Below are 15,561 nucleotides of genomic sequence, written 5' to 3'. Positions count from 1 at the left end.
CCCTTGGTCTACTCAGAACCAGACTGTGATGGAAAACAGCTGGAGGAACCTCCTGGAAGGACAAAGCCAATTCCTCATGGTCACTGTGGTCTCCACAATGGATTTATGAGGTGGCTTCTTCTCTTGGCTTGACCCCAAAGTGGGGGGCTTGACCCTATAATGCCAGCTAGAGTTCAACCCCAAAGACAGAGCTGGGATATTCAGCATATCCCCCCCCATGTTCTCAGAAAGGATATCCTACATGTTCTCCTATAGAGAAGCCTATAGAACATGCCTGGGGAAAAGCATTATCTTTAGAAAAATAATTCTCCACTCCAGCCTTGAGGTGAGAGAGCATTAAGATCACAGCTTAATGTTCTTTAAGTTGGACTAGCAGAGGAGGAGGTCAATGTGAATCGGTCTTCAGGGGCAAGTGGACATTTGGAAAAAGTGCAGGAGGTGCATCACTTTTGCTGTGACCCTAACTCGGCACTTCCAGGATTAGGCGATTTTACCAGGTGACAGAAGTTTATTCCAACAGGGTAGAATATTTCTTGTTTTGTAGGATGCTCAATGCATTCGTTTGTATCTCAGATTAACTAATCCCCACTGTCTCCAATATACACAGAGATGTTAAAACAAACTTTGCTATGCTCACATGGGCAGCACGTGTACTAAAACTGGAAGGATACAAAGAAGAGTTGCGTGGCCCCCGCACAAGGGTGACACATAAATTCGTAAAGCCATCAGGCATAAGCCCTGAAACTATGAAACTCTCAAATCATAGGCGGTAACTCCTTGACATTTGGACCTTAGCGATGATTTTTTGGATTTCGCACCACAAGCAAAACCCACAGAAGCAAAACAAAACACACGGGACTAAGTCAAACTGAAAAGCTCCTTCATATCAAAGGAAACTGACACAATCAAAAGGCAACCTACCAGATGGTTCTGAGAAGGGACTAGTATTCAAAATCTATAAAGAACTCATGCAGCTCAACAGGCCTAAAAACAGGCTGGTTAAAAAATGGGCAGAGGATCTGAACAGACATTTTTCTAAGAACGAGCTACAAATCACTAATTATCAGGGAAATGCAAATCATAATCACGAGATACCACCTCTCCTTCGTTAGAAAGGCTGTCAACGGGACAAGAAGTGTTGGTGAGGAGGTGAAGAACAGAAAAATCTAGTACATTGTTATAGGAATGCATACTGGTGTAGCCGTTAAGGAAAACAATATGGAGTTTCCTCAAAAAATTAAAATTAGAACTAACCTATGATCCAGCAATTCCCCTTCCTGGGTATTTATCTAAAAAAGAAAACAAGAAAACACTAATTGGAAAGGATATGTACACCCATGTTCACTGCATTATTATTACAATAGCCAAGTTATGGAAACAACCTCCGTGTCCACTGATGGATAAAGAATGTTTACACACATGCGTGTGCACACAAACTCACATGTATGCACACATATATTATGGAATATTATTTAGCTACAAAAAAGAAGATAATACCATTTGCAACAACATGGGTAGATCTTGAGGACATTTTGTTAAATGCAGTAGGTCAGACAGAAAAAAAAATCCCTTAGGATCTCATATGTAAAATCTTAAAACAAACAAACAAGCAAAACTCAGAGAACAGATTGGTGGTTGCCAGATGCAGGGGGTAGAGATGTGAAAGAAATGGGCAAAAGTGGACAAAGTCTACAAACTTCCTGTTTTAAAATAAAACATGAGGATATAGTGTATAGCAGGATAAATATAGCTAAGAGTACTATGTTGTGTATTTATAAATTACTAAGAGAATAGATCTCAAAAGTTCTCATCACAAGAAAGAAGGGAACTATGGAGGGTAAGGGATGTCAACATGATTTGTTGTGATGATCATTTCATAATGCATGCAAATATTGAATCATTATGTTGTATACCTTAAGCTAATATAAGGTTACACCTTGATGAAAAAACTTACATTTTTGCTGGGTACATGCTTCTAATAAGAGTCCCAATTCCATACCACCCTTTCAGCTGGGGGCAATCCTGTGGCCTCTCTTTTAAACTAGTTCAACCTGAGAGACAGAATCCATGAATCAGCAGGTTTCCTCCTGTTCTAGTAATTGTTTGTATTAACTCAGTATTTCCATAGTGGTGAAATAGTTGGTGTTTTTAGATTATCCTAATAACCCACTGAAGTTGGCATTAAATCATATGTCTAAAGTATCAGTTAAGAAAAATCTCAGAAGAAAGTAGGTATTTTTAGGCCAAATTATACACACATATACACACATATGTATATACATATTCTCTCTGCGTGTGTATATATATACACACACATATACATACATATATATAGGAGACAAATTTTTTTTAAAGATTTTATTTATCCATTTGACAGAGACACAGGGAAAGAGGGAACACAAGCAGGGGTAATGGAGAGGGAGAAGCAGGCTTCCCACTGAGCAGGGAGCCCAATGCGGGTCTCGATCCCAGGACTGCAGAATCATGACCTGAGCTGAGGGCAGACACCCAACGACTGAGCCACCCAGGTGCCCCACAAAGAGAAATTCTTAAAAGATCAGAAGCCAAGTTTCGTTCTTCCTAATCTAAAGCTAGATTAACTTGAACTTCAGTTTTACTTGTGTTCACATACAGGATTATGATCTGTTTTTCCAAATGGTAGCCTCCCAGAAAAAGTTTCTATAAACCCAAAAGATGTATCCATCTTCCCTCCCTCTTTCCTACTAAAAGGTTAGCTCAGTTGAATCCTATTTTATGTAAACTTGGTCAAATGAAAACTTAGATTTGTTAAAATTAAACATACAACATGATATGCATTTGAAACGGACCCTCTGGAAATCTTTAGAGAACATGTTCCCTTAACCAGCTTAAATGCTTGGATTAAAAGAAAGCTAAAATGCCTGCAGTTTTCCAGGTAAACACGCTGCATTACAGGAACAGAACATGCCAGTGCTGTGTGGTGTGTTTGCAGTAGAGAAAGCGTGCCAAAGTGAAGACATTTATCTAGTTTAGGGAATTGCATTCCAAAGGACCTTTCCCTGAAATATGTTTGCACAGAAAAGGTAACTTTTTGTTTGAGCATCTTAAAATTATGCTAGTGTTATGCCTACTTCTTTTTAACGATTTAAAGACATTGGAGAGAGAAAGAAAGAAAGAGAGAGAGAACAAGTGGAGTATGGTGGACCAGAGGGAGAGAGAAGCAGCTCCCTGCTGAGCAGGAGACGTGCCCCACCCCACCCCCCACATCGACTCAGAGCTCCATCCCAGGACCCTGACATCATTACTTGAGGCGAAATCAAGAGTCAGACGCTTAACCAACTAAGCCACCCAGGTGCCCCAAGATACGTATTTTTGATGTGCACCTCACACATGGTAGGACTTGATAAATCCTTGCTGTGAATCACCCTTGATAAGAGGAACACTAAAAAGCAAAATTAAAAAAAAAAAAAGCAAAATCTATGGGACGGAATGAACAGAAGAAAACAGTAGTGGAGATGGTCAAATCGAAAAGGATAGGGTAACTCTGCAATGCTCTGTCCCTCCTTTGCCAGCCCCCGATTTCACCAACTCATATTTTGAGTCCTCTGAATTTCCTCAGTTCCTTGGGCTGCCGGGGAGAACATCCCCTATTTCCAAATGCACCCACCCGGCTAGCCAAGCACCTCCAAAGTTGAGAGCCCTTGTTTGAAACGCGCTCACCAACTCCTGCGGCTCCTGAGCCTGAAGTCAGTGAGCGCTGCACCGCGCTAGAAATAGTAACTCCACGGCTTACGGCCAAATGCCATTGGTTCAATTACCCAGTACAGTGGTTCTCAACCTGTAGCCAGTATGAGAATCACCCGAAGGGCCTGTCAAAACACAGCACCCTAGATTTCCACCCCCAGAGTTTCTGATTAAGGAGGTCTAGACTAGAACCCGAGAATTTCATTTCTAAGAAATTCCCAGGTGCTGCTGAGGCTGCTAGTGTAAGGTATGGGGATGACATTTTTGAGGAGCTCTGGTCTAGTGGGCCCAATACCTTTCAGATGAATAGGAGCTTTTCTAGAAACATCTGTCAGCAAAAGCCCTTGGCACTTCTGGCCTCAGTGAGGATTTGAGTATGTGCAATAAGAGCGTGGACTATGAGCGGGGAGTGAGAAGGTCAAGTGCATTAGATTTCTATTCCATGCATCCTCAAACTCTAGGGCTGAGAACTACAGGTAGTCTAGGTGCCCAGTGGGTTTTCAGGTAATTAAGCTTTTAAAGGATGGAGTCTTCCAGCTTGCAGTTTGAAGGCAAGCAGCCAAAAACTTGTGAGAGGAAAAAAGATACGGCCTTAAGGTGCTTGCCCAGAAGCTTTGAATTTATCTGATATAACCAGGTCATGACTTGAGGGGGAAGAAATTCTGCTTGTTAAAATAATCACTTACATTTCCTAACATTTGGGGAGAAGACCTCAGGGAAAGGTAGTTCTCTTTAAGCTCTGTAGATTTGTGGATTGCCTCCCCTCACAGGTGTAGCCCTTGGAGACTATGTAATTAAGAAAATGGAATAGTGTGGGAACATCTGCATACGGAGTTACGATGATTGGAATGAATCACACATCTGTCATAGAGGCACTGATGTCAGGCATATATAATCATAGCTTGATTATCAAACTATCCTAAATAGAAATAGAAATGAGATCTGTAGTAAAAAGAGCTTTCTGAACTAAGGGTTAAAGGACAAATAGAAAGCAGGTGTTCCTAAACAGAGCTTTAATGTTGCATTTATCTGCCCTACTCAAGTAATTTAGAAAGAGACGCATTCATTGTAGTCTTTGTGGAAGCATGGTTTTATTTCTCAACCTTGTTCTCCTTTCCCCTTTCAATTTTACAGATAGGACCCGAGTCCCTACTATGTGCAAAACCAGTGTACCAGATGTTTTGTTGGGTACAAACGTAAGTAGAACATGTAAGCCTCTACTCTCAGCACACAGAGAGAGGTACACAAGGTATTATTTGAGGAATGTGGAGGAGGGGTTATCATGGGTTCCTTTGACAAAAACCCTCCATTAAGAGAATCACCCCAACTCAACAAGGGGCTCAGAGAGATGAAAACTGTAACTGCTGGTATCAATTCAATTAATGATGCATTTTCCACATTAACTCCATAGTTAGTAGGAAAGTCAGTCTAAGATTCAGAAATAGGCCCTCCTCCTTAAAATCAGGTCATGGTCCCAGGGTCCTGGGATGGAGCCCCGCATTAGGCTCTCCACTCGGGAGGGAGCCTGCTCCCCCCCCCCCCCCGCCTACTTCTCTGCCTACTTGTGATCTCTGTCAAGTAAATAAATAAAATCTTTTTAAAAAATTAATCTCCATGACCCTGAAATTTGAGTCACACAGGTATCCTAATCCCTTAGCTAATGTCTTCAGACTAATCTAGTCCCTTGACCTAGGTACCAGGACTATATGTATGCTCTTACCATGTTTGGTCTTGATATTCTTCCTTCCTGCGGATGCAGAATGTCTTTATTGCTTTTATCCTCCTGGCTAGGGTGTCTCTTCTATTTCTTTCTTTGAAAAGCAAGCTAAAACGCTTTCTTCCCTCAGAGAAAAAACTTGAATTAAATTGCTTTTTCATGAGGACTAAAATGTATACTCCTAAATGCAAACTCTAGGGGATACTTGGAGTCCCTTTAGAATTTGGGATAATCTGGAGTCCTGAAAAGACTAGATAGAAGATGGCATGTAAGCCCTCCACCATACCTTGTAACTGTGTGTTCAAGGGAGCTGCGATTTAAGTTTCTTTCTTTCTCTTTCTTTCTTTCTTTCTTTCGAGAAAGAGAGAGAGAATAGAGGAAAGGGCAGAGTGTGAAGGAGAGAGACAATCCCGCACTGAGTGTGGAGCTCAGTGTGGGACTCCACATGGGACTTGATCTCATGACCCTAAGATCATGCCCCTGAGATCACGCATGACCTCAGAGGAAATCAAGAGTCCAACATTTAACCAACAGAGACATCCAGGTATGCCAAGGGAGCAGAGATTTCAAGAAGATATTAGGAATAGTCACTAAACTATTCTCCCTATTTTCATTTTATTTTTAATAATCACTACACATAGCATCCAGAGTGATCCTTTTAAAACTAAGTTTTCTATGCCTTCGCTCAAAACTCTATGGCTTTTGGGGTGCCTGGGTGGCTCAGTGGGTTAAAACCTCTGCCTTCAGCTCAGGTCATGATCCCAGGGTCATGGGATCGAGCCCCACATCAGGTTCTCTGCTCAGCGGGGAGCCTGTTTCCCTCTCTCTCTCTGCCTGCCTCTCTGCCTACTTGTGATCTCTGTCTGTCAAATAAATAAATAAAATATTTTAAAAAAAAGGAGAAAAAACTCTATGGCTTTCTCTCTTTGAATGTAAGATCCATAAGGCAGAGTTCTATGTTTTTCTTTGTAATGTCCACTATTGTCGTACAAATACCTAAAATACCATCTAGTGAGCACCCAGAAAATATTTATTTTACAGATGATAGATAGATGGATAGATAAACAGATAGACAGAGAGATAGACAGACAGATAGATAAGGAACATATTCTCTTCTCAATCCTGCCTTCTACTGCCTCAGTTCAAGTCTTTATTATCACACTTGGCCTATTTTTTCTGTATTTAGCTACAGTAGTGTGTGCCTATAGTTCTATAAAAACTAGAAAACATAAATAAAAATAAAGAGGAAAATGAAAGTTATATAGAGCCCCATCATCCAAAGTTAACATTTTGGTATATATTCTTCTAAGTATGTCCTGTAGTATTAGTGTCTGCCATTATAGCCCATCCTTGACCGTACTCCTATATCAAGCACAGCCTTAATGTTGCCACTAGTTGCATTGGTTTCCGGTGGCTGCCATAACAAATTATCACAAACTGGTGGTTTAAAACAAGATAAATTTATTTGCTGGCACTTCTAGAGGTCAGAAGCCAAGGTACTGGCAATCTTACATGCCTTCTGGGATTCTAGGAGAGAATCCCTTCTTTACCTTTCCAGTTTCTTATGGTTACTGGCTTTCTTGGCTTATAGCCCACATCTCTCTGACATGCCTTCACATCAACATCTCTGGTGTGTGTCTGTTCTCCTCTCTCTCTTAAGATTCTTGTCATTGGATTTAGTCTCTACTCAAATAATACAGAATAAACTTATCTCAAGATCCTCAACTTAATTACACCTGCAAAGACTCTTTTTTCATATAAGATCACATTCACAGATCCTAGGGATCCCCTTTGGGGGATGGCATGTAACCATTCAACCTACTCTACCAGCATTAAATTCCTAAAACAACATAAATCTCTCTATGACTGGTGTGGGTTAAAAATCCTTCAGTGGTTCTCCATTGCCTTAGTACTCCAGACTCCTTTGCATGGCATGAAAAGCATTTGTGATCTGAACCTTGCCTAATCCTCTAGGACAACAGGCTTCATAATGGCAGACAGCCCTTCCTGGCCACCCCACCCCAGTGATGTCTAAAGAGAAAAATAGAAAAGAAGGGATTGTTGGGAAAACTGGACTGCTTCCTAATCAGACAGCTAGAGGTACAGAATATGGAGATTTGGTATTTTGTGTAAATGTGACAATTTGAATTCATCAGTGGGTCAGAGCACCGATCATGGAGATTAGTTTATACTTGTATTTTTCATCACCTGGAACAATACTTGACATTAATAAATTATTAATATATTTCATTGAAAGGAGAGAATGGATGCAAGCATTGAATTCATGGTTCAAGAACTCGAATTCTTTTTCCCACCCAGTGTTTGCCTTTCTGCTGCCCCTCCTAGCTCAAGTTGTTTTCTACACATTTGCTTTTGAATCTCTCTTTTAGAAGAGTATTCTTATTTATGTCTCACTGAATTAATTTCTCCGAAAAGGAGCCCATTATTCCTGCCTCTCCCTATTGTTCAGATGTTGTATCAGTGCAGGATGATAGGAGCGAGGTAGAAGCTATGATATGCTAAGTGACAAAGTGTGAAGTGTGAAATTCACATGTATTACTTAGTCATTTTCTCTCTTCTGTCTCTTTTTCCTAATGCATTAAAGGTAATAGTCTGAATCAAGCCTCTGTAGTTGTTTACTCCTTTCTGACTGAATTAGCTGGGGCAGTTCTGTCTCTCTGATTTATTGTTGAGTCTCATCTACTTTCCATGGCTTTCAGGCATTATTTTTTTCTTTCATTCTCTTAAAAAAATTAAAATTGCCCACAATCCTCCTCCATGGTTACTTGGTTTGACAAATTTATCAGAAAATGTAGAGAATGGCTTAGAGTAGATTGCATTAGCCCTGGTGTATCTGCGATACAAGATCATTAAGTTTACAGGAAATTTTTCTGAGATGGTGAGCAACAAAGCCCCAGCAGGAAGTAGAGCAGTAGCGGGGTACCGGGGCAAGTGGTGGGGGTGGTCTGTCCCAGTGCAGACAAAAATGGGGGTGCAGGATATTTTCTTTTGAGGATTTAAAAACAATAATACCACCATATAATGTCAGTCTACCTTTTCTTTTTTTTTTTAGAGTTTACTTTTTTAGAAAAGTTTTAGTTTTACAGCTCAATTAAGGGATAGGTTTAGAGATTTTCCATATAACTCTTGCTCCCCAAACTCACAACTTCCCCCATTTATATCAGCATCCCCCACCAGAGTGGTACATTTGTTACAACTGATAAGTCTATAATGACACATCATAATCATCAAAAACCCATAGTTCATATTATGGCTCACTCTTGTATTCTACGGGTTTGGGTATTCTACGTCTAATGATCTATCCATCATTGTGGTATCACACAGAATTTTTCACTGCCCTAAAAATCCTCTGTCTTCTGCCTATTCAACCCTCCACCACCCTCACACTCATCCCTGGAGACCACTAAATCTTCTTACTGTCTCTATAGTTTCATGGTTTCCAGCATGCAATATAATTTGAATCATACGGTATATAGTCTTCTCAGATTGGCTTCTTTCACTTAATAATAAAAATTTAAGGTTCTGCTCTGTCTCTTCATAACTCAATACCTCATTTATTTTTTGCTCTCAATAACATTCCATTGTCTAGTTATCCTACAGTCTACTATTTTTCATTCACCACTGAAGGACATCTTGGTTGCTTCCAAATTTGGGCAATTACGAATAAACATCTCTATGCAAGTTTATGTATGGACATGAGTTTTCAATGCCTTTGGGTAAATATTAAGCATAATTGCTGGATCATCTGGCTAGAGCATGTTTAGTTTCGTAAGGAAGTGCTAAACTACTTTCCAAAGCATACTATTTTGCATTCCCAAGGTAATGAAAGAGAATTGCTGTTGCCCACATTCTCTCTGATCTGGTACTGTCACTGTTCTGAATTCTGGCCATTCTAATAGGGGTGTAGTGGTATCTCTGTCTACTTTTTATTATCTCCGTGAACCAATAATTGTAAACGATGTCAGTGATAAAACACTCCTTCATAGAAAAAATGTATTTTGTTGGTCTAAGTTTTAAGCAATTATTCCAATGACTGCATTTTAAAATATAGGTATAAGATCTAAATTAGTTTATATTTATTATTCTTTAATAAACATTGTGTTCTACATGGAAGGTAACCATATTAACCTATATACATTAGTTCTGTGTTTTTAATATTCAGAATAGATTAAGATTGCTGAAGGCACGGTGCATTTTGAAGGTCTATAGCACTATATAGTCCTGAATTTAAAAAGTAGATTTAAATTAATGACAGTGCAATGACTACAAAGACCAAGATAAAGAACTTGAGTTGGTTTAATTCTGTCATTGTATTTGACCCCTTAGAACTTTTTGTGTTCAAAATTTTTCTACTGAAGCAATACTTAAAAGCTGAAAAAAATCTATTTGGAAGAGAAAGACATGGAAATTATTATAATTTCTGGAATTTAATACGAAAAGGAATTTTTATGTCTTTAGAAAACTTACCCTGGAGTTTAGGATTTTTCTTAATGATTTGTCTATTGCTTCATGTGAAAGAAATTTTTGAAGCTAAGATTAATAAAATGTTTTTTCAACTATTAATAAAGACAGATTAAGTTCAACAAATACAGCTGTATTATCTACTGAATAAGAATGTGTGAAAAGGATCAATTTGGATGATATCATTCACTAATTTGCAGAAGGTAAGGTGTAAAACCAGAAACTGTCATATTATTATTCATTACTGTGTTCAATATGTAGGTATACCTTTCCTCCTTTGTCTAAAAACATAAGGTACTTAAAATTGTTAATTATTACTTTTTTTCTTTTTTAACATTATATTATTTTAAATTATTTGTTAATTAGCATGATTATGTATATGAATTTCAATAAAGGAAAATTTTAGTTTGCATTTTCCTCCCCTCTTCCAGCTAGTATTATCTCTGGCTAATTTTTTCATTTCAGGATTAATATTGAAAATAAATCTGCTATTGTATGGAAGAGGCAAATGTTGAAAAAATAATGAATTGTTCTGACTTTCAAGTATGCTAGGAACTTAAGCAGTGAGGTTAACTGGGTTGCTAAAATGCTGAGCTAGGAAGGTAGAGGTTTCAAAGAATATCAATGCACAGAAGAGAAATTATAAGAATATATCAGCCTAAATTCAATAAGAAAGAGCCAAAAGTGAGCTATGGCAGGACCTTTCATTTCTTAGTTGAGGCCCCACCTATATGTAAATGATTATCTCCAGGTCCTTGTCTCTCTGATGGTGTCATCCTATTACCTTCTACAGTACTAAACTTTTGGGAATCTTGTCCCAGAAACCTATTGGTTTTAGGTTGCCCACCTACAAATGTATAGGTCTCTAATTTTGAGACAATTGAAATCATTAATAAATAAAATGGGTGGCTCATTCAGTTAAATGTCTGCCTTCAGCTCAGGTCATGATCCCAGGGTCCTAGGATTGAACCCCCACATCAGGCTCCTTGCTCAGTGGGGAGCATGCTTCTCCTATGCCCTCTGCCTGCCAATCCCCTTGCTTGTCTTTTTTTTCTCTCTCTCTGTCAAATAAGTAAATAAAATATTTATTAAAAAAAAGATTAAGGGAGGGACGCCTGGGTGGCTCAGTTGGTTAAGCAGCTACCTTCGGCTCAGGTCATGATCCCAGCGTCCTGGGATCGAGTCCCGCATCGGGCTCCTTGCTCAGCAGGGAGCCTGCTTCTCCCTATGCCTCTGCCTGCCATTCTGTCTGCCTGTGCTTGCTCTCTCTCCCTCTCTCTCTGACAAATAAATAAAATCTTTAAAAAAAAAAAAAAAAAAAAAAAAAAAGATTAAGGGAAAATTAATGGAAGATTTTAAAAAAACACGTTGCTAGTGTGTCTGTAAGTGAGTAGTTAATAATAAATAGTTTATAACTGAGAATTGCTCTCTATATTGCAGTAGGATGGGACAGACTCATCTAACACCTCCTCTGAAGACCTGGAGATGCTTCATAAAGGGTCTAATGTGGTGGGTAAGATCCTGAAGACACACATCCCCTATCTCAGAAACTACCTGAGTTATTTCAAAAATAATCTTAATTCTTGGCTGGGTTTTAGAAGAGCTAATGAATATAAACGAACAGGCTTGTCAGCGCCTGGGAGGAATCGGCTGAAAGAATTTGCTAAATCCACAAAACAAGTAAATCTTTGCTTAAGACTTGCACATGCCATTAATTAAACATTTTTATTGTGTGGTGCTTTTTTTTTTTAATGAAAAAGAAACATTTTCCATTATGTGAACAGGTCTATACATAATGAATGGATTATCCAATTTTAGCTGAATGTCAACGAATTTTAGCCAGGTCCTGCAGAAACACAGTGCCCTTTTACTGCCTGTCATTAAAAGAAAAGGGTTTTAACAGTTTGCTAAAGAAGGAGACAAATGAGAGGGAACAGAGCAGCTAGAGACCACTGGTTAAAAGGCAAACCATTGAAACATTTTTCCATATCTGAAATATGTACCAGTTACTTTCTTCCATCATCCAAGTACAGAGCTTTTGACTGTGAACTTTTATCAAGGTAAGTCCAGAGACTATCTAAGTACCATAAGAAATAGGAAGTAAGTTCCTTGAGGACAAATATTAGTCTGGGTAGTTCTCAATTATATGCTCTATGACATCAACATAACCACATTTGCTTGCCTGAGTCAATTGTCTTGCCTTGATAAATGCTTAATGATAATTCTAATAGCCAATAAATATACATATTCACCATGAACCATGCATTGTGCTAAACACTTTAAATACTTTGTCTTATTTAGTTCTTACAACAAACCTATGAGTTAGGCAGGATTGCTATGCTCCCTTAACAATTCATGAGAAACAGTTGCTTTATAAGCTTGTACCTATTAAGATAATCTTTAGATATAAGAAAACTGACTCAGGATTCACAGATAAGCTGGTTTAACTTATCAGTACTTGGCTTCTATTTATTATATAATAGCCAATAAATATTTTTCCCACAGCTCCTTGATGTCCACCCCATTAGCCCAGAACTCCCCACACTGATTTCTTGTTTCTTCCATTTTCCTTGAATTTTCTCAATACTCCTAGAATCCAGAACGAACATCTTTATTTATAAACTATGGCTTAGAAATGTCCTATAAAATAGTAGTTCTAGACTATCAGAAAAGTCTATGTTCTTCTGTTAATACCTGACAGCTAATATAGCAAGATGATAGCAAGAACTTTCTTAGAGGAAACTTTTGGACTTGGTTTTCATTAATGTCACTTCTATTTATTTAGGGATTCTTACAGGTAACAACTTGGATTATTTAAAACTGAAGAGGAAAATTACCCAGAGCAGGTCCCAGAAGATGGAAAGTTACTAGCCATAATAAGAGATAACCAGGAGCCCCACTTGAGCAAGAGATAACCAGCCATTTCTACTTCTGTAGACAGGCTTCCAGCCACAAGCTTCCTGCAGTGTCCTAACTGCTGTTCCCACCTAAAGCACCCCGCCTCCCCCATTTAAACCCACCTGCCAGCAGTCAGCACAGCCCTTGGAACAAGACCCCCTGCACTGTCCAAAAAAAGCTCTGTAACCCTACAGCCCGGGGCCCAGAATTTCGAGAGCGAGCTCATCTGGGTCTGCCAGCGTAAAATAAGCCTGAGTTCTCCTACTTCTCCAAATGTTGCTTGGCTTCTCAGTGGTCTGATTTTTATTTTCCGCAACAAAACAACTTAATGAGGATTACTTAATGCGATGTGGAACGTCACAGCTCTCTCAAGTCTACACGGTTTGAACGCATGTCCGTCATGGTTAGTATTATTACTAAAACACAAATACATTTTATTGGAACGTAAGATTTTCTTGAATGCTTACTATACACTAGTGAGCACTTTACATGAAATAAATGATTTAATCCTTTTAATAACCTAAAATCCTAGAATCTTCTTAAATATATAGCTAAGGAAGTAAGACACAGAGACAAGGCCAGCCTGTAGTGAATACCTTTAGGAATAAGAAAATTCCTGAGCTGGGCAGAGCATTGGTGACTGGCTGCTCATAGCTGAGTTCCTTTCGGAATAATGTCCTCATCTGAGAAAGTCTCATGTCCCTTCCTGAGAGATAGACTACAGCCAATGCCTTGTGGGCGAGGCCTGTAAAAATCTGCCCCCTCCCCCCACCTTACCTTAAGAGATGCATTTGTGAAGATCTGTCCCAGCTCTGGAGCTCCCAGAGAGATCAACTGAGATCTCCTTCCAAAACATCACAGCTCAACTCTTCCTTCTGCCCAGTCCTAGTGTCTTCACACCCTGTAGGCCTCCTTCCCAGGGGTACTCCCTAATAAACTTACTGCACTTGAATCTCCTCAAAGTCTATTTTTGAGAAATCCACCTAGAACATTTGGTAGTAGAAGTGGCCCAAGATGGGGGTGCGGGGCAGGCTGGCATTGGGGGTTACTTTTCAATGGGCTCTAGAGCTGAATTGCCCTCTCACTGGCACTAAAAAACCCTAGTGTTTGGTGGAGTAATGATCAACTCTAACAAGCTATAACAATGCAATTGTTAATATTTTCAAAGTAATGATCTTGGGTCAGAAACCAGCAGAAGGGAGTCCTGGTAGCAGCAATATGAGAAGATCTGGTAAACAGTGATTATAATGACAATGCTACCTGATGGCTTTTGGTTAGTGCCCAGGATGTATCCCAGAAAGATAATAGAAGATTGGGAATGATTAATCACCAGCTGAAAGGAAAGTTAAAGGGTCTCATAGGTAGCATGCAAAGAGACTTACCTCTTGAGCCTAGAGCAGGAAAACTCAGGTTCCCTTTTAGGACTTAATTTTTTAATTCTTTTTTTTTTTAAGATTTTATTTATTTATTTGACAGACAGAGATCACAAGTAGGCAGAGAGGCAGGCGGAGAGAGAGAGAGGGGGAAGCAGGCTCCCGGAGGAGCAGAGAGTCAGACACGGGGCCGACCCCAGGATCATGACCTGAGCCGTAGGCAGAGGCTTTAACCCACTGAGTCACCAAGGCACCCCTAGGACTTAATTTTAAGAGTAGTAGAACTCCAGAGAAGGCTGACTCATCAGCCTTAGCTAATCTGCTGTGCAAATATAGGGGACCTAGTTTGGAAGGAATGGAATCTTGAGACTTGGTATAGGGATATCTGGGTCTCTGCACTCAAAAACCTTGAAACCACAGATTCCCTCTAAACATTCTTCACTTGCAGAAGTGGCCAGTTCCTTCCAGTTCAAGACCAGAGCTGTCTTCTCTGAAGAAAATTCAGAGGCCCGGCTTTGCAGGATTTACCTCCACCTCTCTTCTCCTCCCATCAGATCAAAAAGCTGGAGCCAAATCACCATATAACCTGGCCAGAGAATTTCTGGGTCTTCTAAGGGAGAAAGGGATTATATCTTGAAGGTGCTACTGAACATAACCAACATGTAGCAGCAGGAGCCAGAAAAAAACATATGGGACAGGATTCTGAGGATGCTAGATGAACAAGGGCAGAACACAGGACTGGATAATTAGGTTTATTGATACGTGAGCACTTTCCTGTGGTACAGGATTTAATACCTGGTAAAGATTTCAAGAGATGTTCCCAATGTGGTAGGGTGTCTCCTAAGGAATTTTTTAAAAGTGATATAGAAATTCCATAACTGGGTAGAATAAAAGATGGCATTGAAAGAAAGAATCAAAAGACTTAGAGACTGATCATGCTCTAATGGATATATATTTAAGGCTGGAAGATATGCCAGTTGAGTGATTCAGCAGGAGAACCCACAAGGTAGTCCCTGTACTACAGTGATAGGGAATGTCCTAGAGAAAAGAATCATTAAGTATCATTGAGAAGCTCAGTGGTGGCTGTCCTCCATGGGCCAAGGCTTACAACAGAAGCTGCTGTTACACAGCTGGATTCAGTAATAGCAATAGTAAAGGCTAGTTGGTAGAATTTTCATTAAAAGCAAAGTCGGCACAAATATCATAATGAGCATATTAGTCTGCTCAGGATGCCTAATAGAGTACCATGAACTAGGGTAACAGAAATTCATTTTCTTATAGTTGTTAGAGATAGGAGTCCAAAAATCAAAGTATGAACAGAGCTGGTTTCTGGTGAAGTCTCTCGTCCTGGCTTGCAGGTAGACCCCT

The 15,561-nt window shown here is 39.5% G+C and overlaps 1 non-coding gene across 1 annotated transcript; it reads left to right on the top strand.

Annotated features, from left to right (window-relative positions):
* Positions 1 to 629: 629 nt before the first annotated feature.
* LOC125085363 (U6 spliceosomal RNA) lies at positions 630 to 736 on the top strand. Its single transcript, XR_007122889.1, has one exon. It is a non-coding gene; the product is annotated as a U6 spliceosomal RNA (small nuclear RNA).
* Positions 737 to 15,561: the final 14,825 nt, after the last annotated feature.

This window comes from Lutra lutra, chromosome 14 (assembly GCF_902655055.1).
Source record: "Lutra lutra chromosome 14, mLutLut1.2, whole genome shotgun sequence".
Taxonomy (NCBI): domain Eukaryota; kingdom Metazoa; phylum Chordata; class Mammalia; order Carnivora; family Mustelidae; genus Lutra; species Lutra lutra.
Note: the sequence above shows the minus strand (reverse complement) of the source record. Positions and strands in the feature narration are given on the sequence as shown.